This window comes from Callorhinus ursinus, unplaced genomic scaffold (assembly GCF_003265705.2).
Source record: "Callorhinus ursinus isolate GAN/ISIS: 27379988/994484 unplaced genomic scaffold, GSC_fseal_2.0 scaffold6, whole genome shotgun sequence".
NCBI classification, from domain to species: Eukaryota; Metazoa; Chordata; class Mammalia; order Carnivora; family Otariidae; genus Callorhinus; species Callorhinus ursinus.
In genome coordinates this window covers 25,674,142-25,701,886 of record NW_027397068.1, presented here as the reverse complement: position 1 = coordinate 25,701,886, position 27,745 = coordinate 25,674,142, and positions in this window count along the sequence as shown.

Genomic DNA, 27,745 nt, shown 5'->3' with positions numbered 1-27,745 from the left:
AAACATTTCAAATTCTGTTCTCAGGCCAGATTTTAAAGCATTTTATTTATTTATTTGTTTGTTTGTTTATTTATTTATTATTGTTTACAGGTCTTCCTTGACCTCCAGTGGGTTTGTCTCTTAATAAACCCACTGTACATTGAAATATTGTAAGTCAAAAATGCATTGGATACACCTAACCTACCAAATATCGTAGCTTAACCTAGCCTACCTTTGCTCCAACACTAACATTAGCCTACAATTGGGCAAAATCATCTAACACAACGCCTGTTTTATAATAAATGTTGAATATCTCATGCAATTTACTGACTGCTGTGCTGAAAGTGAATAGCTGTATGGATACAAACAGTCTTAAGCTCTCAGTTGTTCCCCGTCGTGATGGTATGGAGGAGGGGGGCTGTCGCTGTTGCCGTCCTGGCATCGTGAGATGTGTAAGTTGGCAAAATCTCTGCTTAGTTTCCAGGGTTTCTCGCTGGGGAAGGAGCAGAATTAGCCTAATGCTCCTGCATTACAACCCTCTGCTGAGATCAAGCCCAAGACCAAGCAAGCCCTGAGTGCTAGGGTATTAAATATACATTTTATTTAATGTATAGTTTATTTATTTTATTTAATTTATTATATTTATTATTTATTTATATTTATTATATTATAAATTATAAAATTAATTTAATTTATTTAATACATTAAATATACATATATTTACATTATATATACATTATATAAAATTACTATATATAACATATATTAAATATATATCCTCGTGTTTATGGACCATGGCTGTGATACACGTCAGGCAAGGTCATGCATCATAGTAGAACTGCTCTGAGTAAATTTTTTTCCCAAATCAGAACGTTTTCAAGTTGTCTAATAATTTCTCCTGTCCCTGCCTCACCCTCAGAATCACTGTGCACAACATAACAGTGTTTTCCATCCATCCATTCACTATTTCACCTGACATTTGCTGGGCATCAAAAGTGTGCCTGTCAGGTACCATCCTAGGCACTGAAAATACTACAGGAGATGAGGCATCTTTAATCTCCAGAAGGTTACAACATTATAAGGGCTACCACAAGGCAATGAGTCATAGCCTTATTAGAACATAAACATAGCCTATCATTGGGCAGGCTTATCTCAGATACATAGGCATCTTAGTGCTATTTCAAAAGCAAATGGGTCAGGGTTGGATTGGGGCCAATCACGATGTCCCATGGCTTTGCCCAGTGTGCAGATAGCAGGACAACGGACTATGGGCTCTCCTCTTCTGTGGCACCATCAACAGAGGCCCTCATTCCTGAGCACAGCTCAGCTGAGCTCTGCTCACATGCCCTTGGCCATGATAACACAACCCCCGAACACAGCTTCTTTTCATCCACAAGTAGAGGAAGATACACTGAGTCCCCCCAAGGATAAAATGCAGAACGGAAGTTCGTCTTTGGCTTTTCCATCCTGCCGTTTCTGCTCCTTTTTACTTTTGATCAGAATCAGATCTCCTGGCTCCTTCAGGACACCGTGCACAGCTTTTCCCCAGCCCTCTCCTCATACAAAAAGAGGAAGGAATCCACGTTTGCTACATGGTAGTTTGTAGGTTGCTATCTGTAGCAGATAGTTTTCATTTTTGGCTGCCTAGCAATGAAAGACTTTCCTATGTTGGAAGAATACCCAGTCTTGTGAATCTTGGGGGGAAAAGGGGAAGGAGGAGCCAGAATTTCTCCCTCCACACGCCCTGAAGCCAAGGAGCCGGCGTGAGACCATAACACTGTGAAGCTGAGACAGCTTCATGGGTTACTAGAACCAGCAGAAGCAACATCAAACATCCAGTGGCTAAGGTGCCAAGACCATCCCTGGCCATGCAGTTGCCATGGTCTGAGTTGGTTCTTACATCATTACAGGTTGAATTTCGTCCACCCCCCAAAAATGTTCAAGTCCTAACCCACACTACCTGTGAATGAGAACTTATCTACAAATGGGGTCTTTGTGATCAAGTTAAGATCACCGGAGTGGACCCTAATTTAATATGACCGTGTCCTTATAAAAAGAGGAAATTTGGACACAGACACGCACACAGGAAGAACACCACTTGCAGATGAAAGCAGCAGTCAGGGTGATGCATCTACAAACCAAGAAACTCCAAAGATTGCCAGCAAACCACCAGAAACTAGGAGAGGAGCGTGGAGCAGACTCTCCCTCTCGCCCAGCTGACAGCTTGATCTCAGTCCTCTCGCCTCAAGAACTTAGGGAGAATTTTTTTTTCTGAAGCTCCCCAGTTTGTGGTACTTCATTACAGCCGCCCTAGGAAAAAAATGCATGCATTTACCCAACCTGCTTTTCCAGCCTTTTTGTTGGTTTGTTATATTAATGTCCTTCTGATCAATTCCTTTTTTTTTTTTTTTTTTTTTTAACTAGAATTAGTTTCTTGTTTGTACCTTTGGACCCTAACTGATACCTCTTTCAGGATCCGTTCTTTCCTTCCGCCTTCCCAGCAGCTCCAGTTTCCACCTGAGGATTTATGTGGTTCTGGGGAAACACGCATCACCCCAGGAACCAGGGTAGAGCACATGACCTCTGTCTAGCCAATCAACAAAGTGATGGGTTCCTGAGTGGGTAAGTCCCAGAAGGGATGATCTAATCATGGTGACATGCCAGACATTTTCTAGGAATGCTGAGGCAAAGATATTCTGTTTCCTGCTGTGCATAAATAAAGATGTCTGTAGCCTAGCAATTCTGGCAAGCTTACTCAGAGGAAAGCCAACCATGAGAGGCAAGAAAGAAGGAAAGAAAGAAACCCCATTCCTTGGCTGTATCGTTGACCCACTGGACCAGGCCACACCTGAAGTCAGTTCTCCCTTTGGAGAGACAGTTAGTTCCCTTTATTATTTAAGCCAATTTGAGACCAATTTTCTGGTGTCTCCATCCAAAAGCATCTGAACTGACACGCCCCATTTGTAGTTTACATATCATTCACAGAATTTTCATATGCCTCTAAGTTATGTGCTCCTTAAAATATCATCTATCTAATTTTGGAATGAAAACACTTGAAAAACAATGTCAATCAGTCATGAACAGGCCATTTGAAGTGAGCAGACGGGTTATCATTTAACTCCTGCAATGATGGTATTGACCCGGAAGGAAATAATAATGTTGATGGTGGTCATGGCTATCACTTCTCACATGCCCACTGTGTGGAGGCAATTTGAGGAAAGCTGCTGTGAAACAGAAACATCACACCTGGGACTTGAACCATACACTGACGTTTGCCAGGCACTTTGGCTCTTCGGGACAATAGGAATGTCCAAAACTTGGACCAAACTCCTCTCTTCCTAACCTGTGTTCATACCTGCCTGTTCCCTGAGTCATGCAACACAGTTGTACAACAGGTCCTATAATCATAGCCTTGCCCATTCACTGAAACAAAAGAAACAAAAGAATTCGGAGCTCCATCTGCCCTGAGGGGGGTTGGGCTAGCACCAATTTCCTCTTTCCTGCGGGGTTTATGATGTACCCTGGCTACTCATGTGTGTGCACTGAGTCATGGTTCCCTCCCTCATCTTCCAGCACTAGTCCCTTAGTTCATGTGGTTGGATTCGTATCCTGGGTCCTAATGTCCACTCCAGCCTTCTGTTGTGTTGAAAGATCCCAGAACCCTCAGCCAGTTGCTCTTCAGGGCCTCCGTCTTAGCACTGAAAGACCTCCCTGAATCTGACTCCATCAACTGCTGGAAAACAAGCACCACCCCCACCCAGAGATTGCTGCAGCCTTGCCCTTCCTAATTACTAAAGTTGACTTTTTAACCGTGGATTCTAGCCTGCCTCCTGTCTGAGTTTAGCCCATAGCCACTGAAGTGGAGCTCCGCTGGCTATCTTTCTTAGAAGATGGCCCCGCCCGGGGACAGTAGTTCTGCTTTAGTCCCTTCTCCAGCGAGAACTCCAGCAAGTGTCATAGCTGAAGCTATACGGATTATGACATTGCTTCCAACAAGCCTCTTGTAATTTTAGCTCTTCTTCTATCAGATCCTGAGGGTCCAGGGTTCATTCTCTTGAATGCTGTCTGTTTTTCTTTCCTTGTAACATTGCCACTAACCTGGGTCTCCTGTTTCAGAATGGTAAACACTCATTATCCAACCCTATTATCATGTAAGAGCCCCAGAACCCAAATATTTGCCACTCAATTAAGGGGCAGGAGTCCTTGGGTGTGTGGAATCAGAGAACAAACCAAATAAAAAGCATGGATGTGAATGAAACATGTGAATGAATGCCTAGGGGAGTGACAGCAGAGAACCCCAGATGTGCAAGGAAAATACAAGACTTACGTGAGGGTCACTAGTGACCATTATAGTTCAACAGCGCATAGTAGCAGGGAAAGATCATTAACAGAAATGCTTACTGTGGACACTAGGAACCAATAAGAGAAAAAAGGATAATTATGCCATTTTCATGTTAATTATCATCGTCTATGTAAATCACTTTAAAGATAGCATTAAATGTTTCTATATTATATATGTTTCATTGTAGCAATTTAGTATGACTTATAGCAGTTATAGTATCAAATTTAAAAAATTAAAGGGATGATTGCTCAAAGTTATCTTTGATTCCACTGATAAGGAGCCACACACTGGCTACTGCAGAGATAAGCGAGGCTATGTGCCTGGAGCTGAGAAGGTAAATACACATATGATAGTCCTATAAGGCAGAATGTGTGTATGTTTCTGAAAGTACAGAGTGCTGGAGGTGACGTCAAATTGAGTTGTAGAGGAATTGGCTTTTGAGATGAGATAGAATTTAGACAACAGAATTAGAAAAGGGGGACAGCATCATATAAGATGCACAGCAAGTGTGCGAGTTTTTCTGCTATTTTAGTTCACCCTCCCTTTTTTCTCTGTCTGCCTACTCTTAATCCATTTGGGAATAGAAGAGAAAAATTTTACTTAGAGAAATCTCAACACAAGATGCAGGGACTCTGCAGAGACTAATATTTACCATGTTTGGTCAACTTTAAGTGTGTTCTTTTCCCACACTAAACAGACAGAATGAAATAAATGTTTGTCTCCAACAGAGCCCCCTTTTCAGTGGACTCATTTTTGTAAACAGTCATCTAACTTGTTTTCCCCTGCATTTGGAAAACTGGAAAGTCCATGCTTTTCTTCATTGACAGCATCTTGGTTGGGAAGTCATTCCAGATTTATTACAAAATTGAGTGACATTTCCCAGAAAGATGGAATCCGTTTTGACCATTCCTAACATTGCCACCTTAGCAGGATATCTCACTGTGTTTTTGCAATACCCATGTCTGGATCAGGGCTAGGAGTCTAGGGTCCCACACCAAGGAAGACTCAGAACTTGCAGACTCTGGCTTTCTTTGTGCTGAATCAGGAAACAAAAATGTCACTTTTTATAACTCTGGGTTTATCCTCTTCTCTCCTAACCAGATGCACATACTTTGAAAAGACTCTCTTCTTTTTTATCAACCAAAAATGTGAAAACAATGGCTTGCTTAAATGATATTATATGGAGAATATTGAGTCTATTATGGGCATCCCTTGATGTGGTACAACTTCCTGCTGAATGGTCACTAATTAAGAAACTGCAGAAGGAAAATTTATTTTCTGATACTGGGAGAGTTTACTGTTGAAAAATCCATTTGAATTAATGGATATTTCTTCTGAACCCAATGTTCATGTTGTTATAGGTGGAGTGATTCTTGAAAAGGTTTTCTTTGCTTCTCTGACTTAGACATAGTGTTCTACTTTGTTGTGCCTCGTTTCCCACAGAGATACTTGCCAAGTTTAATCATTACTAAACTCATCCCAGATTCATTTAATGGACTGCCTTTGACTGACCAAAAGGTTACTTTGATCGCAAACCTTTCAACTAGTTGTGTATGAGAGTTAAGCTTCGAATGACAAGAAATGGGGGTGGGATTGGGGGTGGAAACAAACCTCTTTTGCCATTTCATGATGAAGGCTTGGCCCAGTGTAATTTTTGTGATCTCGTCTCACATTTTCTCTCATCTTTGGCAGCTTAACTTTGACTTTTTTATAAGACAGCACATAAAACAAAAATTAACTATTTCGACATTCATTTAAAAATGCTTATTGAGAGCCAACTCTAGATAAGTCTTGGTGCTAGAGATACAGTGTCAAAAATATAGGCATGGTCTCTCCCTTGCAGAGCTTGCAGGGAAAGGAAGAGACGTGCTAATAAATGAGCAGAAACAATCAGGTGTGGTGGGTTTTGTTCATTATCCATAAAATAAACAGGGAAGCAGTGTTAGTTACCAAACAAGGCCAAAGAATTTTAAATATCTAATTCTCCTCAAAGAAACTCTACACACAGACTTTTTATGTGACGGTTTATAATTTGCCTTTTCCTTAGTTTAATAGCAAGTGGCTAAGTTTTTATACTATGATAAGAACAGTAAAGAAAAATGTACTAAATGATGCATGATTACTGGTTAGGATCTTTTAAAAGAATTTACAGATGATCCTCAGAGGAGATGATGTGAGTATGCCTGTTAGGAATGTGACATGGGAATAAATGAAAATTTAGTTTTTATCAGAAAAGCAAAGCTGTAACTATATAATTTAATAAAACTAAGAGCAGAAGACGAAATAGAGCATGCTTTAATCATATAGCAATTTTGAAATAACTTCTACAAGCCAGTTGAAATTTAAAAGCTAGATTTCAACTCGTGTATTGAGCCTTTTTTTGGGGGGGGATCTGCTTGGAGCATTGGAGTGGGAGGGGCAAGACCCACACCTCCCCCCAAGTAGTTCATTGTCAGGCCAGTAGCAGAGAGTAGGCAATACACCCACCACATGGGGAAGAAAAGACACTCCACTATCACTAAAGAATATTTGTAAAACATAGCTCTTGAAAGTGCATACCTGCTTCATGATTAATCCAGATTGGCAGAGCCGAGAGTTTGTGTAGAAGACAAACTGAAGAGACAGACAAGAGGGAAGTAATAAAGTACTAGAAAGTCAGGAGAAAGAGTTTAGATTTTTAATGTGAAGTGAAACAAAGCTTTCAAGCCATGGGAATGAAGCAGTGGGGTGATACCATTAGCCAGTTTGTTTTAGAAAAATCTTTCTGGTGGCATGGTGGAGAATGGGTTGCAGAAAAGACTAGAATCAGAGATACAAACAGGAGGCCTTCGCAGTAAGTGAGAAATGGCTCAGTCCTGAACCTTGACGATGCAAACAGAGAGGAAAGGATGGGCTGGGTAATTGATCAGAAATGAGGGTTGAGAGGATGCTTCCAGATTAAGCTGGATGATGGGATGGATGGTGGGGCATGGACTGAGACAAAGTACAGGAAGAGAAGTAGGTTTTGGTAAAAGATAAAGAGTTGGAATTTGAACATTTGCCTGTAAGATGCCTGTGGGTAGAGAATTCTGGAAGCTGGGCACATTGTCCTGAAGCTTCGGAGAAGAGATCTAGACTTGGATTTAAAAAAAAAATGTGGGAGGGAAATCCCCCAGCAAGAGCAAGTGAGGGAAAAATAAGAGTCAGGGAAACAGGCCTGGTAAACACAGACATAGCAGGGCTGGGCAGACAAAGAGGAATTCTAATAGATGACCAAGAAGTCATCAGGAAAGATGGGGGTCATGGGATCTTAGGGTGGAGAGAATTTCAGAAGGGAAATATGGTTGATAGTGTTAACTGCCATAGAGAGTGAGTGAGGTGGGTCATTGGGTACTTCACTAGGGACCGTTTCGGTAGTAGGGTGGGGGCAGTAGTCAGCTTGCAGGCAGGGTGCGGAGTTCATTGGAGGTGAGGAAGTAGAAACAAGAAGTGTGACTTGTATGAGGCTCGGCCTTTAGGAAAGGAGAGAGAGGTCAGGAGATCTACAGAGCTATGTGTTTATGTTTGGGGGTAAAGTAATGCCCACCCATGCACACACCCCAAAAGAAACACTGTCATTTGTTTTATTGCTCTAGCTTAAGAGTGATAGAATGATACTGACACGGGAAATTCTAACAATAAACATCCTAAAGTTTTCGATAGTTCTTCCTTCCCTTCCTTCCATCCTTCCTTTTGTAACTCAAGAGGAGAGAACAAATTATCTTTCATGAGCAGGAAGAAATAACAGTAATGCAAAGGAATCGGATACAAATGTGACATTTTGGAAACAAATAACAAAAGCATCAGATAACAGAAATAATGCCAATTTGTAATCCCAAATCCACTGCTGCATGCTTCATTTTGAGAAGGCCTCATCTTTTAAATGGAGGCCTGCTTTTCTGAAAACAAATAGAAATCTTTTGCAGTTATGTTCTGAAGGAAATGTACAGGAGTGAAAGTGAATCAGAAGAATGAGTAGACATTCATTTTCATGTGAACAAAGGTCAAAATGCTCTTTAAAAATAGTCATTTTCTGTTCATTATCTCAGCAATAGAAGGAACTTTAGAATTCATTAACCCATTTTACAGAAGAGCAAAATGAGACCCAGCAAGTCAAATGACCTATCTAATGATAGGACCAGGATAAAAACCTTTATCTTTTCATATCTATCCAACCATTACCACCCCCAAAAGATTTCCTCTTCCTAAACCAAAGCAAGTCGCTACTGGTTAGGAAAGGAATATCATAATTCTGTCCGTTTAACTCCCACAGGTCTCTTGCAATGACCAAAAAAGCATACAAAGTGCATTGACCTCCGGAAAAATAAACTACTCCTTGAAGGCATTTGTCTGCTACTAATTCTACCCCTTTGTGTTTACATTTGCCTCTTCATATTTCCTAGGTTCTTCTCTGTATTATTATTCTATTCTAGACGTAGATATTCTACGTCTATCATCTAGTTTCCAATGTTTTGGTCCCTAATTTTATACACGCACACACACACACACACACACACACACACATGCATACATGCACACCTTTGTCTCATGAGCCTACTCCCCTTTTCATACAGCTGTCTTCATTTCGGCCAGGTCAGGGTTTGGGTTCTACCCGGTCACCATGTGTCATGTGTGCTCTGCACACAGATGGCCTGAGCTTCTTTAGTTAGGGATAGTCCCTGTCCCTAAGCCTTGTTCCCACAATTCGTACCAAGGCCAACCTCAAAGGACCACCATTTAAGGGTCCTCTGTAGATTGGAAACAGGAGTTTTTACCACATGTTTTCTGTACTGGTTCTATTTCTGAGAGCCCCTTGCACATGACATTAGAATTGGAGATACTTAAGGGGGAAAAAAAAAAGGAGAGCAAAAAAAGAACACCCTTAAAGTTAGTCCTGCTGTTGACAGAAAGCAGAATTAGACTTTGGAAAATGTCCATTCCTTAATATCTCATATTGCTCTCATTTGTAGTGTAAAATGATGCAACTCACATTGTGCTTTGTCCAATAGTGCAATTAATCCCCATGAAAGAAAGAAATGAATCACTGCAGCAAGACTCTTGCCTCCCAAATGACTCTTTCTCAAATTAGAAATGAGTAATTATTATAAGGATAAATAACTATGAGTTTCTCAGAATAGATAAATTTTTCTCAAGTCATGAGACAGTGCTCACAGGATTCCCCTATCCCAAATCCTGGAAACGTTAAGCTTCTGACACCCCCATTCTTGCGTTCAGGAACTGAGACATTTAAATGGGCATCAGTGGAAAAATCCACATTGGCTCACAGGATATGAATACGGTTTCCTTGCTTCAAGTGGTATCTTAATGGGAATTGTGTTTTACACTCCAATTAAAGAGGCCAAGCCCTGGAGAAAGGCTCTAACTTTCAATAGCTGTATATAAATAGAGTGGGGGAGTAAACAATCACCTTCCCGCTTTTCCAGGCCAACCTTCAGGGCCATCAGACCACAGAACCAATCGCATGAGAAATGTCACTCGTGGATTACCACGGTGGTTTCCATCTTAAAAGCTGGTATTTGCAATTCAGTCAAGAGTGTGACATAACCAAAAAAAGAATGATTGTTCTTCATCGTAATAAAGTTAGTCGAAGGCAAACGCCAACTTTTTTTTGGGAAAACAGATACTCTATGTCTGTAAGAGTAAAGTCACTTATCTTGTCTCTTTGTTCTTATAGGGGCCCATTGTCTCACTTCCAAGCTTCAGGTGTCTCTCGTCACTAGGAAATGTCTTGAAAATTAGACTAAAATCAGTAAATAAACAGGCTAATGTCCAACAAATTGCTACCCCAAGCTCTGGTCACGATACATTGAGCATGGATGAAGAACATTATCTATCCATCATGCATTGTTCACTTTAGTCCGAGCTCAATGAGTAGAAGCTGAGTTACAGTTTCTTGGCTGAGATCAGCTGTCTCCAGGAACTTGAGTCAACTGTCTCTAACCCAGTGTGTGTACAGAGAGTAGAAGGGCCATAGGTAGCCCTGACTTTAGCCAAACACCAGACTGTCTTCCTGATAACCTGTTCATCTTATACAACAGCCAAACTACAATTGAAAATGGGTCGAAAACTCTCCTCTAAGTAAAAGCATTAAAATTTAAAAATAACAAAATTAATACCATGCTGGGCCAGGGATGTCATGTGGGAGGTGCTTTCCCACTATCATCCTGACCTCAAAAGATTCTAGATAAACCACAAGCATTCTGATTTCTCTCAAAAGCACATTATGGACCTGTCATCCATGAATTTAGCTAATTGTTTATAAAGTGATTTATGTTTCAGTCTAAACTGTCTTTTGAGGATAACAAGTGTGTGTGTGTGTATGTGTGTATGTATATGTGTGTGTGTATATATATATATATACACACACACACACTATTCACTGTGAAAGAGTTCTTGTTTGAGCTCAGTTTCTGTCTCTTGAGGTTTATCAGTTATTTCCCCCCCTCCTATTAAGTCAGATTTTATAAAACAAGTCTATAATCTTCCTCTCCACCCTCCATCCCAGTTTGGATGATTTCACAGATCCCCTCCTCAACCAACCTCTGCTTTTTCAGACTAAAGAGTACTTTTCTTGTTTCGTTTTGTTTCGTTTTTCAGACATTTCACTGGCATCATTGAGTAAACCTACAAATGTCAAAGTCTCAGAAGCAGGGCACAGACCTTTTTTGCTCACTTCTTGGTAGATAATCCTTATGGTGAACATAGGGATAAGAGTCTAGAGAGAAAGAAAATATACTGCACTGTTTCTGACGAGCATTTCCAGGGATCATGGCTTGTTTCCTTACCACACAGGGCAGATTCCTTGGTTTTACAAAAAGTTTCTTAAATTATAAGCCTCCCTCCCCCCCACCCCATTTTTGTTGCAGTTAAAGAGAAAAGTTATTGAGTTATTAGGCCATGTCAGAAGATTTATTCTTTACATGCAGGATCTTCTTCCAACTTCATCACACCTCTGAGAAATGGGCATGATTATCTACATTTTACAAATAAGCAACAGAGGCTGAGAAAAGGCTTAAGGCACACGCCAAAGGTCATAAAGCTAGTAAGTGGCAGGACTGGGATTCAAACCCAGGACCATCTGGGTACCCAGTTAAGTAGCTGAAATTATTCCCAGCCCTGCCATTGGGGGAGTTCTTACTCCTTCAGGCTGGTCATCATCTTTTAGGGTATGGGTATATCCTTACATTCACAGTTCCTTTACACCAGCTATGCATTTTTATTATCTAAGGATAAAATTATAATTACAGAGACGTATCTATTACATCTGTCTCTACAGCTTTTTCTCTGCTTGGCAGTCCCGTTGGAATGAAACTGTAGCGCATTCACCAGCATTAATCCCATATGAGTGAATGTGAATGGCATCAATGTTATTAATTTAAAACGTGGGATGCTACCAGTTTTCAATTTGGATGGTTAAAATTGTATATATGGCTATTTTCCACTTTTAAATTCAGTCTTTTATCTCTGTGAAGCATTTGAAATGAGAGAAATAAAAATACTGTTGCTAAACGTTTGGGGGATTATTTTGTAAGCCAGTGAAAACAGAATCTTTCATTTGTTTCACCAATGGTGGGAAGGTTTTCTTTTTTATTTTCCTGAATAGGTCCCCTGAGAATGAGGGCACATAACACAAAATAATATTCCTTTAATTAATTTTCCAAAAACACTATTATTTCCACATGGTGACATCCATCTCCCTTTTCCAAAATGTCCCAAAAAGCTCCCCAAACAGATTCAATACAACTCAGAAACATAAGGGATGGCTTATTTTGACTTCTGTACCAAAGTCTAAAGCAAGACAACTTTTTAAATGATGGACAGGCACAAAACTGTAGTTTATTTTCCCAATTTATAATATTTTTAAAATTAAAATAAATTTCTCTAATTTCTTGGGTCTTTGGGAAAGTGTGAACTCATCAGGACTCTTCACTGTTAGGGAGACTTGGGGTACAATATGGCGGCTGGCTGCTGAGCAGAAAGCCAGGGGCTAAGTCAGAATTATGAGCTTTTAAACATTGCTAAAACATCTACGCTCTTCAATAGGCCTGGTTATCACACAGTTTTCCCTACATGTATTCATCTTGTCTGACTAGTTGTAATCGGTCCTGGTCAAGTAAGTTTTAGAAAATAAGGTACATTTTCCTTCTTTCTTATTGACAGCACACATTGCCATGTGAAGAGAATGCAGTAAACTGCTGAATTTTCTTTAATACAATGGTCTCTGTCTTTGGCAATGGAACTCCTTATCCTATAGCATCACATAAAGCTAATATTCAGTGGAACACACTTTGGAAACATCCAATCATTGGGGGAAGGGCTTAATATCTAACTCAGAAGGGATTCAGCCTAGTTTTTTGTCTCTTGAATTTTATAGGTGTCACTTGGACAAATCATGAGTCCTCAACAAGAAAATATGGGGTGGGAATAATCCTTGTTCTGTCTCAGGGAGATGGGGAGAGAGAGATGAAATCATGGGTGTGAAAGCATCTCTTAAACAGTACACTTGCATGTGAATTAGTTGCTATTTTCATTGTTTTTTTTTTTTTTTAAAGGAATTATAAGAAATTAGGTGACTTTTCCGTTGTGGCACAATGGGTTCACAAGTCAGGAGAGGGGCTCCTCTGATATCAAATTTTACATTCCTGGACTTTATCTCCCTAGAGGTCTCAGGGTTACATTTGGACATGGTCTCCGTGTTTCTCATAATGTGTCTGAGACAGAACCCGAAGTTTTTGTTTTATACCTTAGTATGCTTTTGAGCCAAGGTTCGGAACCACCAGAAACACAGGAGGTGCAATACCCCTATCCACTGGCTAAAAGAAGAAAGAAGAAAAAATCCAGGGATCACTGGTTAAAGCAAAACAGGCGGGATTCCCAACAGGACAGATAGGATAACTAGTTACTAAACAGAAACTTTGATGTCTAGGGAGTTTCTGATATATATTATTTTGGTTATGTGGTGTGCAGACTAAAGTCTGTCTTCCAAATTATTTTGAAAAGCGCTGTTAAATGTGGCTTTCCTTTAATTTGTAATGATAAGTTATCCATGTTCCCAGAAAAGGAATGTATAGTAAATAAAGTCATAACAACAGTTTGCTCCCTTCCCTGGACCTCTGTCGTCACCAATTTTCATTCTCTAATCTCTGAATTTGAAAAATATTTTTCCATGTTCGGATTTAATAATACTTTATACTTAACGGCTTCATACTGATATGGCATCCTAAAAAGTCTTGTAATCATCCTTCTAATCAGATGTATATCATTTTAACTCTGCTTCTCACGCTGAGTATTTAAGATTTGTGCCTGAATCTTTAGTGATAATGAACAGGACAAATGGGCTAAAATGATAATAAGTAATATTTGTTAAAGATATAGTATGTCAAGCCCTGTTTAATGGTTTTCTGGCTTTTGTTTTTGTGGGGGTTGTTTTTGTTTTTGTTTTGTTTAGTTTGGCCCTGCAAAACTGGTGCTATTTTTCCTACTTTACAGATGAAGAAATTTAGGAATTAAAAACAAGATCTAGTATCTTTTAAAAAGTTCAAGCAGTTATAGGATGGAGCTGGGATTTGAACCCAGAATGGTTTGCTTCTGCAACTGAGACCATTTTTCCGTGAATAATGCTGCCTCTCCACATCGCATCAGGTGTAACTCTGCCTCATGTCATAGCACATTTGCCTTTTAAAAGGCTTATGTTTCACAAGCTTTGGTTATCAGAAAATAAAATGGCAAATTTTTCAGGAGTGAGATCTGAACCTAGCCACCACCCCCCCCACCGCCCAGGAAATATTTTGCCCAGACTAGTGTTATCTCATTGGACACTTACTCTTTTCATGACAAAGTTCTTCTCACTTCATGGACTTAAAACAGCTATTCAAAGCACACCTCCCTATTAAGCACCCATGGCAAGTCTGTTTTTTCTAAGAACATGAGTTCATGCTGTGACATAGACTTGTGGTATAAAAAGTACCTTATGAAGTAGATGGATAAGCCTTTGCTTTCCTTGCTGATTTTCCAAGCTTTTAAAAAACAACATCAAATGATTTTTTTTGTTCTGACTTTTCCGTATTCAAATCATTTTTAATGTTATTAATCTGAAAAAATAGCCTTAATACAAATGATAGCACCCAACTTTATGGTTTTCAGACCTCTTCTATCTGTATGTCTTAAGGACCCTCCCTGTGCCAGGCTTGCTCCAGTGTTAGAGAGAAAGTGTTGAATAGTGGGAATCACTGTCCTCAGTAAACTTGCAGTCTAGAACAGCCAAGCAAATAAATTGTAACCACAATACAGACAGAACAAGAGCATGTGTGAAGGTAAGCAGAAGGTGCAGTTTACCAAATTGAAGTTATTTTTTTTTAAGATTTTATTTATTTATTTGAGAGAGAAAGATGACAGAGGCAAAGGGAGAGGGAGAAGCAGACTCACTGCGGAGCGGGGAGCCTGAGGTGGGACTTGATTCCAGGACCCTGGGATCATGACCTGATCCGAAGGCAGATGTTTAACTGACTGAGCCACCCAGGTGTCCCCAAATCAGAGTTATTAAGAAAAGAATTACCCAAGGGGTTGATATCTTAAGCTGCATCTTCAAACATGGCTGCCTGTGGCTTAGGCAGATACGTAAGAATGAGTCAAGCATTAATTTGATCTATGTATGATCACGTGGGATGAATGGAAAAGACCCTGTATTACCTGAGATATATTTCCGTCAAATGTAAATAATTTTATCAGTTGCAGATTTGGAGGCAACACTTCAGTATTCCAGTGAGCCCCACCATTCTCAGAGACTTTTCTAGGTTAAAAAGGGAGAAAATCGTGCGTTTAGGGAGAGCAGGGTGGGTTGCGGAGGTAGTTAAATAGCTGACCGAGTAGGATATTTTCCTGGATTCTTATTTGGATGATCACATCTGTCACATCAGCACACATACAACTCCAAACATTCAAGCAGGAACAGCACCATTTATGGATTCCAACTGATAGCCTTTTCGGATCGCAAGATTTTGAACTTCCACTATATTCTCTTCTCATGTGTTTACATGATATTGAATTTACCTGCTCATTTTTCTATTGGGAACATGCCCTTGCATCACATATTTTGTTTGTTCTTTTTTTTAAGAAAAAATTTTTTTTCTGAATTGCCCTGCTATTTTAATAGAGAAGTTGCTGCAGTAGAGTATTCAAATGTGACAATTTATGAATTCAAAGTGTTCAACTTTGTATAACTGTATAATGTTCTTCTCTTTCCTTATTAGTGCTCCAGTCTGCTAAAACTAGTTCAGAATAACATCAAATCATTAATGAATGTAACGTTATTTCTGCCACCATTTAATATTACCAAATATGGAGATATTCAATCTTTTTCCAATTTCTTAAGAGAAAATATGACTTGATGGGAGCAAATGGTTGAGAATATTTTTTCCCAAAGCATGTTGCCACTAATATTTTTTTACAAAGTATTGACAAGAGTGTAGGTGTACAGCTCTTCAGAGAAACCATTCAGGTAGGCTGCTGCAAGTTTTGGTCGCATTCAGTTGTCCGGTAGCCAAGCATTTCTTACTTGGAAACTCTGATGACAGTGCATTCAAGTTGTGACACAGTTTATTGCCTTTCCTTTTAACTCTAGGCGGCTTTCCCAGGAAGAACTGGCATGTGTTCCATCTATAGCACCACTCCCTGCTCTTGGTGCAGAATGGGCTCAGTCATTGCAATTATTCAAAACAGCCCTCTGGGGTTGAATATTTTGAAGGAATGGGAATGATTTTATCCCCACTTTACTGTAGTCTGAAACAATATCTGGGTAATCACCACGTCATCCTGGAGAGAACATTTTGCTATAGATACCGCCTTGAAATGTAATCTCAAGGGCCTTTAGATGGTCATATTTCATTAGAATTTTAACTCCTTGGGAAACTCTTCAAGTCATTCTCATTTAATGTGTCAGCCAATGTATCTCAGTGGAAAAATTTCCCAGGAAACTAAGACCTATAGTTAATTCAGTTCATGATATCCTGTCACTCACTCGCCGAGAAATTATGTAGTACAATCAACTAAAGTAGAAAAGTAATCTTAGAGATTCAGACATAAAAAATGTAAAAAGACTTATAATGCTTAAATGATTTTGCATTATCAATCCTAGTACAAGTGACTAGCAAATCTGTTATTATATTTGAATCTGTTGTTTGAGGCCAATGACCAATAAGGATGAATGTCATAAAAGATCAAGAATTGTTAAAAAAAAAAAAAGAATTGTTAAGAATTAGTGTTCTGCTATAGATACATTATGCAGGATAATAATTCCTTAATTTTAAGAAGATCTTTTGCCATGATTACAATTAAGTATGAACATATTGAGTGAATTTCTGTTGGGAGCTGCCAAAGAATGAAATTCACTCATACTTGTGAAATGTAAGCACATTATTGAAGATGGTAATGAATTTAACATTTCAGTTAAAACCAACAGATGACTGTAATGAACCAAGAAGTATAAGCATTATCCTAATAAGTGACTTTGCAGATTTCTCATCTGTAAGAGGCATTTGCTGAAAATCAGTCTTCAGATAAGAAAATATAATAATGATGGGGCACCTGGGTGGCTCAGTCGGTTAAGCATCTGCCTTCGGCTCAGGTCATGATCTTGGGGGTCCTGGGATGGAGCCCCCACCACGGGCTCTCTGCTCAGTGGGGAGTCTGCTTCTCCCTCTCCTTCTGTGCTCTCTCTCTGTCTCTCTCTCTTGCTCTCCCACTCACTCTTGCTCTCTCTCAAGTAAATAAAATCTTTAAAAATAGACATATATAATGATAAAAATAATACTTGCTGCTATTGTCATGCTTAATATTTTATAACATTTAATTCTCAGTAATTTTGTGTATCTCTATGATATCATGTATAATATATATACATATATGTAATATTAGAAACAGTTTATAATCACACAATAGTCAAGTGTGTGTCCAAGAAGACATTTAATGGCTTTATTGGTTTGGGTTGTATTTTGAGTTCTGTTTTCTCTTCCTAATCTGATATAGAAAACTCATTAAACTGTGCAAATTAATTCCAAAACAAGTATCCGAGTATTAAAAAAGAAAACATCAAGCTTTTGTGGTAAAAAGTAAACATAACTAGCTTTGACTCTGTATGAGCATTTAAAATTAATTTTATTTGTAGTAGTAAAGCTAAAATGCGTAACATACATTGTTTTCTAGATCATAAATATTTGCAGAGTTCCTTTACCAATTCAGAGGAAAGGCCCTGGCTTCAAGAAAAGCTAACCATCTTAATCATCGTGAAGGATAATATTTCCCATGATAATGTATTCCATCTAAACTGTGTTTTCTCTACTAAATAAGGGACAAAATTCAATAGAAACTTAGCAAATACTGAAATCTCAGTGTTTTATATTTGACCAGAAATATTTTATCCAATGTTTTTCTGTAATATTATAATCCAGATAATTTATGTGAGTGAACATTATGGAAACCACAGAGTAGTCGACTTACTACCCTGTGGAAACCACAGATAGCCATCATTGTTTTTTTCTTTCGTTTAAAAGCTAGCGTATTATTTGCATACAAATCCTGTGGAAGCCAGGCACAATGATTCATACAGTGAAATGTGAAATTAACATACATTTCCTGAAATTCCACGTCTTCCATGAAATCTTTTATATTAACTACTTAGAAGAGGTGACAGTATCCCTGGCTAAGTCAGCTCCGTCATTTCCTCTAAATTCACTTTTCCCCCCAATCTGTGTGTTAGGACATCCTTTCTTCCTGTGTTGTTGCACAATGTTTGACTTGTTAACTACACAGAGACAAATGGACAGTCTGAGTAATTTTTTTATCCTCTTAGGCTGTAAGCTGGTAAGAAACACAGCCATGTCTGTTTATGTCCTGTTTTTGATTCAGCCTTGCCTTGCCTGTGGCCATTCATATTTTGAGAATGATGAGGATGATGGTGAGGAAGATGACAAAAAGGTCGGTGGACAGGGATGAAAATAATAAGGCACACATGCAGAGTCCTTTTGCTGAAAAGCATAAGGTATGAGCAAAACAGGCACATGATTTTAGATGAAGTTGTGAAGGACTTTCTTTGAGCTGCCTACTGATAGTTTTTGTCTCTGAAAAGACATAGAATGGAATTGGATCATAATTTCTTTGGATTCCATTTATTAGCTATATAACTTGGGGCAAGTTATTTAACCTTTAACCTGAGACCTCAGAGCCTCATGTTACATAATAACAATCTTTTAAGCTTGATAGGAGGCCAAGAACCATGGATAATGACAGATAAATAAAATACTGTTTATAACATTCTTGGTACTGGTCCTGGAATATGGTTAGCCCTCAATAAGTGATCTCTACAGCAGTTGGGAATCATGAAAACTATATTGAACGCCATACAAGACGATGTATGATTCAGAGTTAGGTTCTAATGATATCTACCTTCAGTTTTGTGTTTACCTTGTGCCAAACGATATATTATGGTAGGTATTATTTCAGTCTACACTAACACTCTACTGAGCATTTACTAAGTGGATTACTTAGTAAATGAAAAAGTTGGTGAAGAGTAGAGACAAAGCTCAAATGCTGGGTTCTACATTATTACCCTCTGCTGACTTGCCCCCAAAGAACGTTCACATCTGACTGAAATCTAAAAATCTTTCCTTTTTAAAAAAAAATTTTTTAAGATTTTTTTTTATTTATTCATTTGAGAGAGAGCACAAGCAGGGGGGTGGCGGGGAAGGAGAAGCAGACTCTCCGCTGAGCTGGGAGCCCCACATGGGGCTCGATCCCAGGACCCCAGGATCATGACCTGAGCTGAAGGCAGATGCTAAACTGAGCCACCCAGGTGCCCCCCAAATCTTTCTTTTCCTAATAAATAACTCAGCATTATCTAACATTTTCTTGCTCTTCAAAGTTCTACCAATAACTTGGGATAGGGAGACAAACTTCTGTGAATTCTGACCGGGTACATTTTTAAATATTATAATCAAAGGAATCTTTGGAGATTTTTCAGAAGTAGGGGATTTTTTTTTTTTAAGTTAAGAAACTGTTTGCTTCAATTCTAGGAAAAATTTCTAACACTCAGAATCATGCCTGGCACATAACACACATTCAGTAAGTATTTGTTCCAGTTATTCCTTAGCCTTCTAAGCTGTATGTTCTCTTCTCTTCTTTTTTTAAGTGAAATATAATTGATATGTAATATTGCATTAATTTTAGGTATACAACATAATGATTTGATATATGTGTATATCATGAAATGATTACCACAAGAAGTCTAGTTAACATCCACCACCCTACATAGCTTACCAATTTATTTTTCTCGTGACGAGAACTTTTAAGATCTACTCTCTTAGCAACTTCCAACTATACAATAAGGTATTGTTAACTCTAGTCACTGTGCTGTACATTACATCCCCAGGATTTGTTTATTTTATAACTGGAAATTTTGACCTTTGACATCTTCACCCATTTTGCCCAGCCTGTTCCCCTTGCCTCTGCCAACCACCAATCTATTCTCTGTACCTTCTTTTCTTTTCTACATAATCTCCCTAATTCATCCAGCCTCATGATTTCCATACTAATATCATAAATTCTTTGAGCCTCAGTTTGCTCTCCCATTAAATGGGGGAAAAATGTCCTTCATAAAAATTTTTTGTGATGATTAAAGGAGACAGTAAAATATTTGGCGTGCCCAGAAAGATTAATGCCTAACATATGGTCATCAACTAATATTTGGAACTATTATTATTGTTAAGCACCGATTATGTATTGCTGACTTCTAAACCTTTACCACTTGCCAGTACTACTTTCTGCCTCCAAACACATGTGTCTAACTTCCTATGAGACATCTCCTGTTGGATTGTCAACAGCCAGCTCAACCGTAGACTATCAGAATGCATCTCCACATTCCCACATGGCCCCTCCCCCTTTGTCATCACTGCATTTTCTACTTCCACTAAATTCTACAGTTGCCACGTTCAGGAACTTCAAAACCATTCTAAACATCTTTCTCCTTCCCTTCCTCCTGCATCCAGGGTCTCACAGCCCTGATAATTTCACCTTCTGCTCACTCTTCAATCTGTCTGTCCTTCCATGCGTCCTGTACATCTCCGTGCTAGGCTTTCTCTCAGGACTGTTGCCAGAAGCCACTTACCTGGTGGCTGAGCCTCCAGTTGTTGGTTTGCAAGGTAGGAGGACAAGGAGAGACCAAAGAAAGATGCAGACCGCTTCGGGTTAGTAGGTAGTAGGTTTAGTACGTGAGGGGACTTAACTTGTGAGGCTTGTCTTAGGCAGCTGCAAGACAAATAGATTTCTGCCCCTGCCTGCCAGAATCTTAAAAGTTTATCTTAATAATCTTAAGAGGCTTTAAGTGGGTGCAGTCATGTATACAGTCCAGATGTTTTCAAAAACACCCTACTCTGTCAAGGCTGCATCCTTGAAAATGGCTCCCACTGTGGGGATGGTGGGGAGAACATACACTCCAAGGACAGGGGAGGAGGTGAGCAGCCGCTGACTGCCCAGGTCCAGCCTGCAGTTCAACTGCCAGTCACGTCCTCCCCATGGCCTCCTCCAACCTCAGTTCGTCCCCCAGATTGCTTCCAGAGCGAGGCTGTTAAAAATGCACATCTGAGCACATCACTTTCCTACTATATAGGCTGAAGTCCCAGTTCCTTACCTGGAGCATAAGGTCCTGGATTTAGTCTTTAACCTCATCATTTTACCCCGTGCTCCCACCAGGCCAGGCTCCGTGCACCAACCCCATGCTCTGTGCTCCAAGCCTCTGAATGCTTGCACGAGCTTTCTGCTTTTGCCACCTCCACATGTATGTTATTCGAAATTCAGCTCCTGTCACTTCTGTAGTGAATCTTCCCCACACACCCGTCATGAGCCACCCAAACTTCTATCTCCTCCCACTCCAGGCTGAGCAGCGCCTTTCCTAGTGTTCACCTAGTATCTGTACTCACAGGATGACAGCCCTACTCTTTCTACATCAGTTTTTCTGTACCTCCTCCAAGCCATGAGTACCTTAAGGGCAGAGATTATTTTTTCCTTTGTATTAGGTATCCAGGATGTGCTCAGAATGACACCTGTGCTTTGTAAATTACCAATACGGAAATAACCAGATGCCCCTTTTAAATCTTCTACTCTCAGTTGAACCTTTCTCTCCTGGTGAGAACAATCCAGAGTTCAGAGTCTGAAGGTCTGCATTTAAGTCCCAGCTGTGCTGTCTACTTGTTGGAGACCTTGAACAAATTAGCTAACCACTTTAGATTTATTTATTCATGGTAACAATCAGGTATGAGCATGGATGTTGCATTTGTAAATAGTAAAGGACTTTAAAAATATAACAGATGATAAGGTACACAGAGGATATACCCTGTAGCTCAAGATGAAATGATGTCATTGAGATCCAACTTCAGTAATTGATGCTGTGCACTCTGTGTGTGTCTTTCTGGGGGAACATGTAGCACGGTTACCTTTGTACAAACCTGGATTCTACTATTAGTTCTTGTTCATTGTATGTGATGCATAAGTTACTTAAATGCCTTGGGCCTTAATTTTCTCACCTGTAAAATGGGAATGGGAAGGGAATTTCTTCGTAAGATTGTTGTGAAGATTAAATGCATTGAAGCTATAAAACATGGGAACTAGAAGATTATAAGTCCTGAAAATTTTTACGCTTTTATCATGAAAAGCCTTTGTTTCCCCTATGAACCAAAGAATAACTATTATATTTAAACTTAACTTTTTTAAGTTTTTTAAACTTTTTAAACTATTATAGTTTAAACTATTAAACTAACTCTTTAAACTCTTATTTTTAAGTTGTAAGAAATGAATGATCAAACATCACAAAGACTAGAGTCACTGCATGCAGAAGCAAATTGAAATTTTAACGGATACAATATCCAAGACCCCGAAAATACAAAGGTAGCAGTAACTCTGTTAGGAGGATAAATAGATAGGTGTACTTACAATAGCTAATAGATATTAATCAGTGGTTTTATTTATTTTAATTTTCCCCATGATTTTTCAAAGAATTTGTTAATTCACTGTTAAGCCTGACTAGTTCTCCTACCTAAGTTTATCCAAAATTCTGCCACATTATGAACACACTTTTATTATAAACACACATTATGTCACATTCTAAAAATACTACTCTTGGGATGCCTGGCTGGCTAAGTCAGAGGAGCATCTGGGGACCCTTGATCTCAGGGTCATGAGTTCAAGCCCCATGTTGGGTATAGAGATTACTTAAAAATAAATAAACTTTAAAAATAAATAAATAAAAATAAAAATACTACTCTTACCTTGGATTTCCTTTAAATTTTTTGTTTGTTTGTTACCCACAGTGCACAAGATAAAAGCCAAACTTTTGACTTGACATTCAAGGGCCATCCCCTCCTATACTTAATGTCTCCCAATCCAAATCTAATGCTCCTGATACAACCTCATGAATATGCCCTGCTTCCTAATCTGTTCATGCCATCCCTTCCCACTAAACCTCTCCAGAACTCCTTCTTCTCTCCTCCTACCTTTGCAAATTCTACCCATCCTTCTCTCACCCCAGTAGCCATTGGCAAGTTCTTCCGCTAAACTACTCTGTTGATGATGATGAGAGTAATTAATGTTGATGGAGTGTTTACTATGTGCCAGGTACCAAACCCAAAGACTGATGTGTGTTATCCTGTTTTAGTTCTAGGATGCAACTAGTATATTTGATAAGCACTGTTATTTACATCTGAGTGAAGCTGAAGCACAGAGAGGTTCAGTAACTTGCCAGTCACAGGTACTGTTGTGGGTGGCAGGGCCTGGATTTGAAGGAATGCCCATCAGCCTCCAAAGTCCATGTTCTTAACCACTAGTCTGTGCTCTGCCCTACTGTTCACACTGTCCTCCCTAGATTTGATGTTTGCCATTTATAGCTTTGCATCGGCATCATTAGTTAACTCTTTGATGTATGTTCGCTCTCCAGTTGAGATGGTTATTCTCCATTTACCTCCCCAAATCTATTCTCTGCTTTACTCTGGGTCTTAAGGACTAACTGTTTGGGCTGCATCATCCACTTCCTGCCCTCCACTTCCTCATGGGTGGGGCCAAAGGAAAGCATCAGCAGGAGATTCAATAGTTAGGAATGAAGAGATGGAGACAGCCCCCTACTCCCATCGCTCCTCCTTCCCTGCCTCACCAAGTTTCTTTACAGCCACAGCTACTGTTGGAGGCCTTCTCCCACGTCTCCAGCGCCCCCACATTCTGGTTACACTGCTCTCCTTGTTCACTCAGGCCCATTGACGGTAATATTTTCCTACTGGTTTCCAGTCCCTTGGTGTTTCACCATTCCTTGTTGGTTTCCTTAATCTTGATCATGCCAGTATAAATAACCCTTTCTTTAAACGAATTTCAGTTAAATATTTTTTTTAGATGTGCCATCACATTTCTACTGGAACCCTGGTGGATCTACCACCACCTCCACTTGTGAAAGGATGTCTTAAATATAGGAGCTATTCAAAAATATTGATCACCCGTCATATTAGTAAAGGGATATGCATATGTATGTGTGTATATAATGCAATAAACTTGTGAATGTGAATCCATAGTGATGACTATCTTCTTCTGAATTTGTCTTATGAATCATTATCAACTATGCCGAGAAATCTTTATCACTTGTAAACAGCAAGTCATCATAAAGGAGGAATGTGTAGAACATCCTTAGGAAGTTTTAATTTGGCATTTTACAAATGTTTTTCCTGAAAACTGCCTTTTTTCCTTCCAGGTTACTTAATGATATGGGATGCTTCCTGTATGGATAAAATGTATATTTTTTATGCATGGACTATCCTGCCACTGAACAAGGCAACGTTTGTCCCCAAGCATCAACGTGTGTATGATTCTGAGCTGTGTCTGTTGTCAGGGGGTGCTTTCCCTTGGGGTTATGAACCACCCTTCTCTGGAAGATTGTTCTCAGGGCTGGTTATTGTTGAGCTGTCCTTCCTGTCATGTACAACTTTCTGCTTCTTACGATGATCTAAGAAGCCTCTCCCCTTCCAACTCCAATTCCAGTGACATTTATGAACAGTCTGTTCAAACTAAGCCCAACTTTTTTCCATCAAAAAGATAACCTGAATTTGGAAAAATCAACAATGGCAGTAAATGAATGCAATGTTTATCTTTGGAATTAAGGAAGGATTTCCACTTGGCTGATTTTCTATCATAAAAGCATTGATTGCATTCTTGTATCTAGACAGGACTATTACCATACAAAGAAAGCGAATCTGAAAAGAAAAACATTTTTCTGAGATTTGTGGCAGCATAACCTTATTTGTTTTAATTCTAGGCAAATCTATTTTTATGAATTCATTGGAAAGTAAAAATAAAAATTTTCAGAAGGGAAAAAAAATACGTGCTTCAAACTAGTCTCAGTCATTTAGAGAATGTTTGGTACTCCAAGATACAGGATAAACTGTAAAGATGAACAGTTAAAATACATTTAAGTACTTACAACTTTATGAACAATTTATTAGGTGTCTAATGTTTTATATGAAAAGTGTTTCACCATTTAATTTATCCTAATAGTTGCAGAGGAGCTGGAAGTTTGAGGGAAAAAAAAAAACAGTAAGAACATAAGAACCCTTTCTAGATTAGCATTATTACAGAAGGATAGTAAAGCTTGGTACAATCAGTAATTCCCCAAACAGAATTAGTCAAGAATCAATTCAGGTTTCTACTTCCATTTGCTAGGTAACTTAAAGTTATTTATTGTGAGTAGGGTGCAGATAATCAGGACTTTGCCACAGGTAAGACAACAAGATCCAGCAGACTCATTAGGGGAGCCTCATGGTGTCCTCTATGTTGGTAAGGATACTCTGGTTTCAAGATCTGACCTCTCAGTTCCATAGACCTAGAACTTCATGAATTAATGTATCTGTATCCAGCATCTGCCAGATTTGAGGACAGCGATTCTCAACCCAGATGGTGCCACAGAATCAATCAATCATCAACAGAGGTTTACAAATGTATAGAGAGCCTGAGGTCACCTCCTAAACTTCTGAATCAGTGGCCCTGGGTAGAGCCTTACTGGGTTTCTATTTTTAAGCTTTTCAAGTGATCAGACACAGTCAAAGTTAGAAATCACTTTCCTAGAGCACACTACTTAACACTGCCCAGTCTTGAGCCACATTGCTCTTGAGCGCAAATGCGTACGAGGATTTTAATTTAACCTTTCCTTCCTTCTCCTACCCACCCTTTTCCATCCTTTACTACCTCCCTCAATATGTGTTATAATAAGCACCGGGTATTATGTAAGACTGGTGAATCACAGACCTGTACCCTGAAACAAATAATACATTATATGTTAATTAATTGAATTTAAAATAAAAAATCCATTAAAAATATTCATTGAGCACTTACTGTGTGCCCGATACCTAGGAGGACTAGACCTGACAACACTTACATATCCAAGTCAGTTATAGACATTTTCTCTTTCCAAAAGGCCAGTTTAATTGGAAAGGCAAATGAAAGTTAGAAGATTGCTTGGTAAACAATTAAGTCGATTAATAAGAATTTAAGTCTTTACTATGTGCTCATCAGAATAAATGTCACTGAGTGATGTTAAGAGAGACTTTATTTCACAACAGTTGCTAGATGCAAGATATTCTCTTTACTATTGTAAGATATTCTTTACTATTGTAAGATATTCTCTACTCACCCACTCTACCAAGGCATTGTGTTGGCAAGTCAGTGTAGCCCTAGCTAGGATAATAACTGGGAAAATATGGGCATTCTGCTATGCCTCTTCTATCAGACTGTGAAGACCATTACTCCTTTTTTCACACTTGTTACTACACCATGTCCTTTATTTCAAAATAATTTCACAATTTGTTATCTTTCTTAAGTTTGCAAGTCTTACTGTAATTACTTAGAGAGGAAAGCACTTTGTTCATTAAACTCTAAGTCATATTGTCAGATGGCACATCCAGTGAGACAATCCTATTTTGAAGGTGACAAGTGTTTAAGGGCCTCAGTCTGAGTCCTTTCCTATCCTGGGTGGTCATTTTTAGTCACCTGAAGTTGGAGAAATTGACACTTATTTTGGGAACTGTAGCATTCTGTCCATTTGGGCGACTCCGAGAAAAGATTCTACCATAGAAGTGATCCCAGTGAATCTTTCCCCTTACAAGTTAACCACGAGTTTTACCCATATTTTCTCTGTCTGTTAAATGCATTCTCTTGCGGTGCGTGGCTGGCTCAGTCTGTTAAGCATCTGCCTTTGGCTCAGGTCATGATCTCAGGGTCGTGGGTTCGAGCCCCCATGTTGGGCTCCCTGCTGAGCCAGGAGCCTGCTCCTCCCTCTCCCTCTGTCACTCCCTCTGCTTGTGCTCTCTTGCACTCTTTCTCTCTGTCAATAAATACAAAAATCTTTTAGGGGCACCTGGGTGGCTCAGTCGGTTAAGCGTCTACCTTTGGCTCGGGTCATGATCCCAGGGTCCTGGGATCGAGCCCCGTGTTAGGCTCCCTGCTCAGCGGGGAGCCTGCTTCTCCCTCTGCCCTTCACCCTGCTCATGCTTCCTCGCTCACTCTCTCAAATAAATAAAAAATTTTTTTAATTAAGTAAGTAAATAAATAAAATCTACAGTGCATTCTCTTTATTTTAACTAGCCCCTATTTGATGATGCCTCTTAATGTAAATCCCTAACCCAGACCTCTTGCCTGAAATCCAGCTACTTACCATCATCTCTACCCCAAAAGACTCCCCAGAATGGAATTAATCTTCCCCTCAAATGTGCTGTCCCTCCTGTGTTTCCTACCTTGGCTGGTGGCAATGTCAAACGCCCAATATCTGAAGGCAGAACCCTACAGAGCATCACGGATTCCTCTCACCCCACCCTATTTCTTCTTCTCCCTCCTCATCCTATTCAGAAAATCAGGTACTTTTGAGTGTACCTTTTAAATACCCTTCATATCCATTCTGCCCTCCTTCCCACTGCAACTGCCTTAGATTAGGGTCTTGTTAACTCTTGTACCACTAATGTAACTGACCTCTCTAAACTACAATTTTTTTTCTCCTTCAATTCAGCCTCAGTAACGCCATAAGAATATTTCTAAAACAAAGTTTGACCGTGTTTCTCTCTTGCTCAAAAATCTTCCCTAGCTATTATCACTTACAGGATAAAGGCAGGAGACGAAGGGAACAACACAAAAGTGGAAAGTCCTAAAACCACATGGGACGTATGGAGGAACCATAAGCATTTTGATAGTGCCTGAGCCCCTGAGTGTGAGGGATGGGATGGAAAAGGTAGGCGGGGACCCGCTCATCCACAGCAGGCCGGGTATCTGCTGCTGTTCCCGCTTCCTGGAATGCCTTGCCCTGCTCCCTTAACTGGCAGC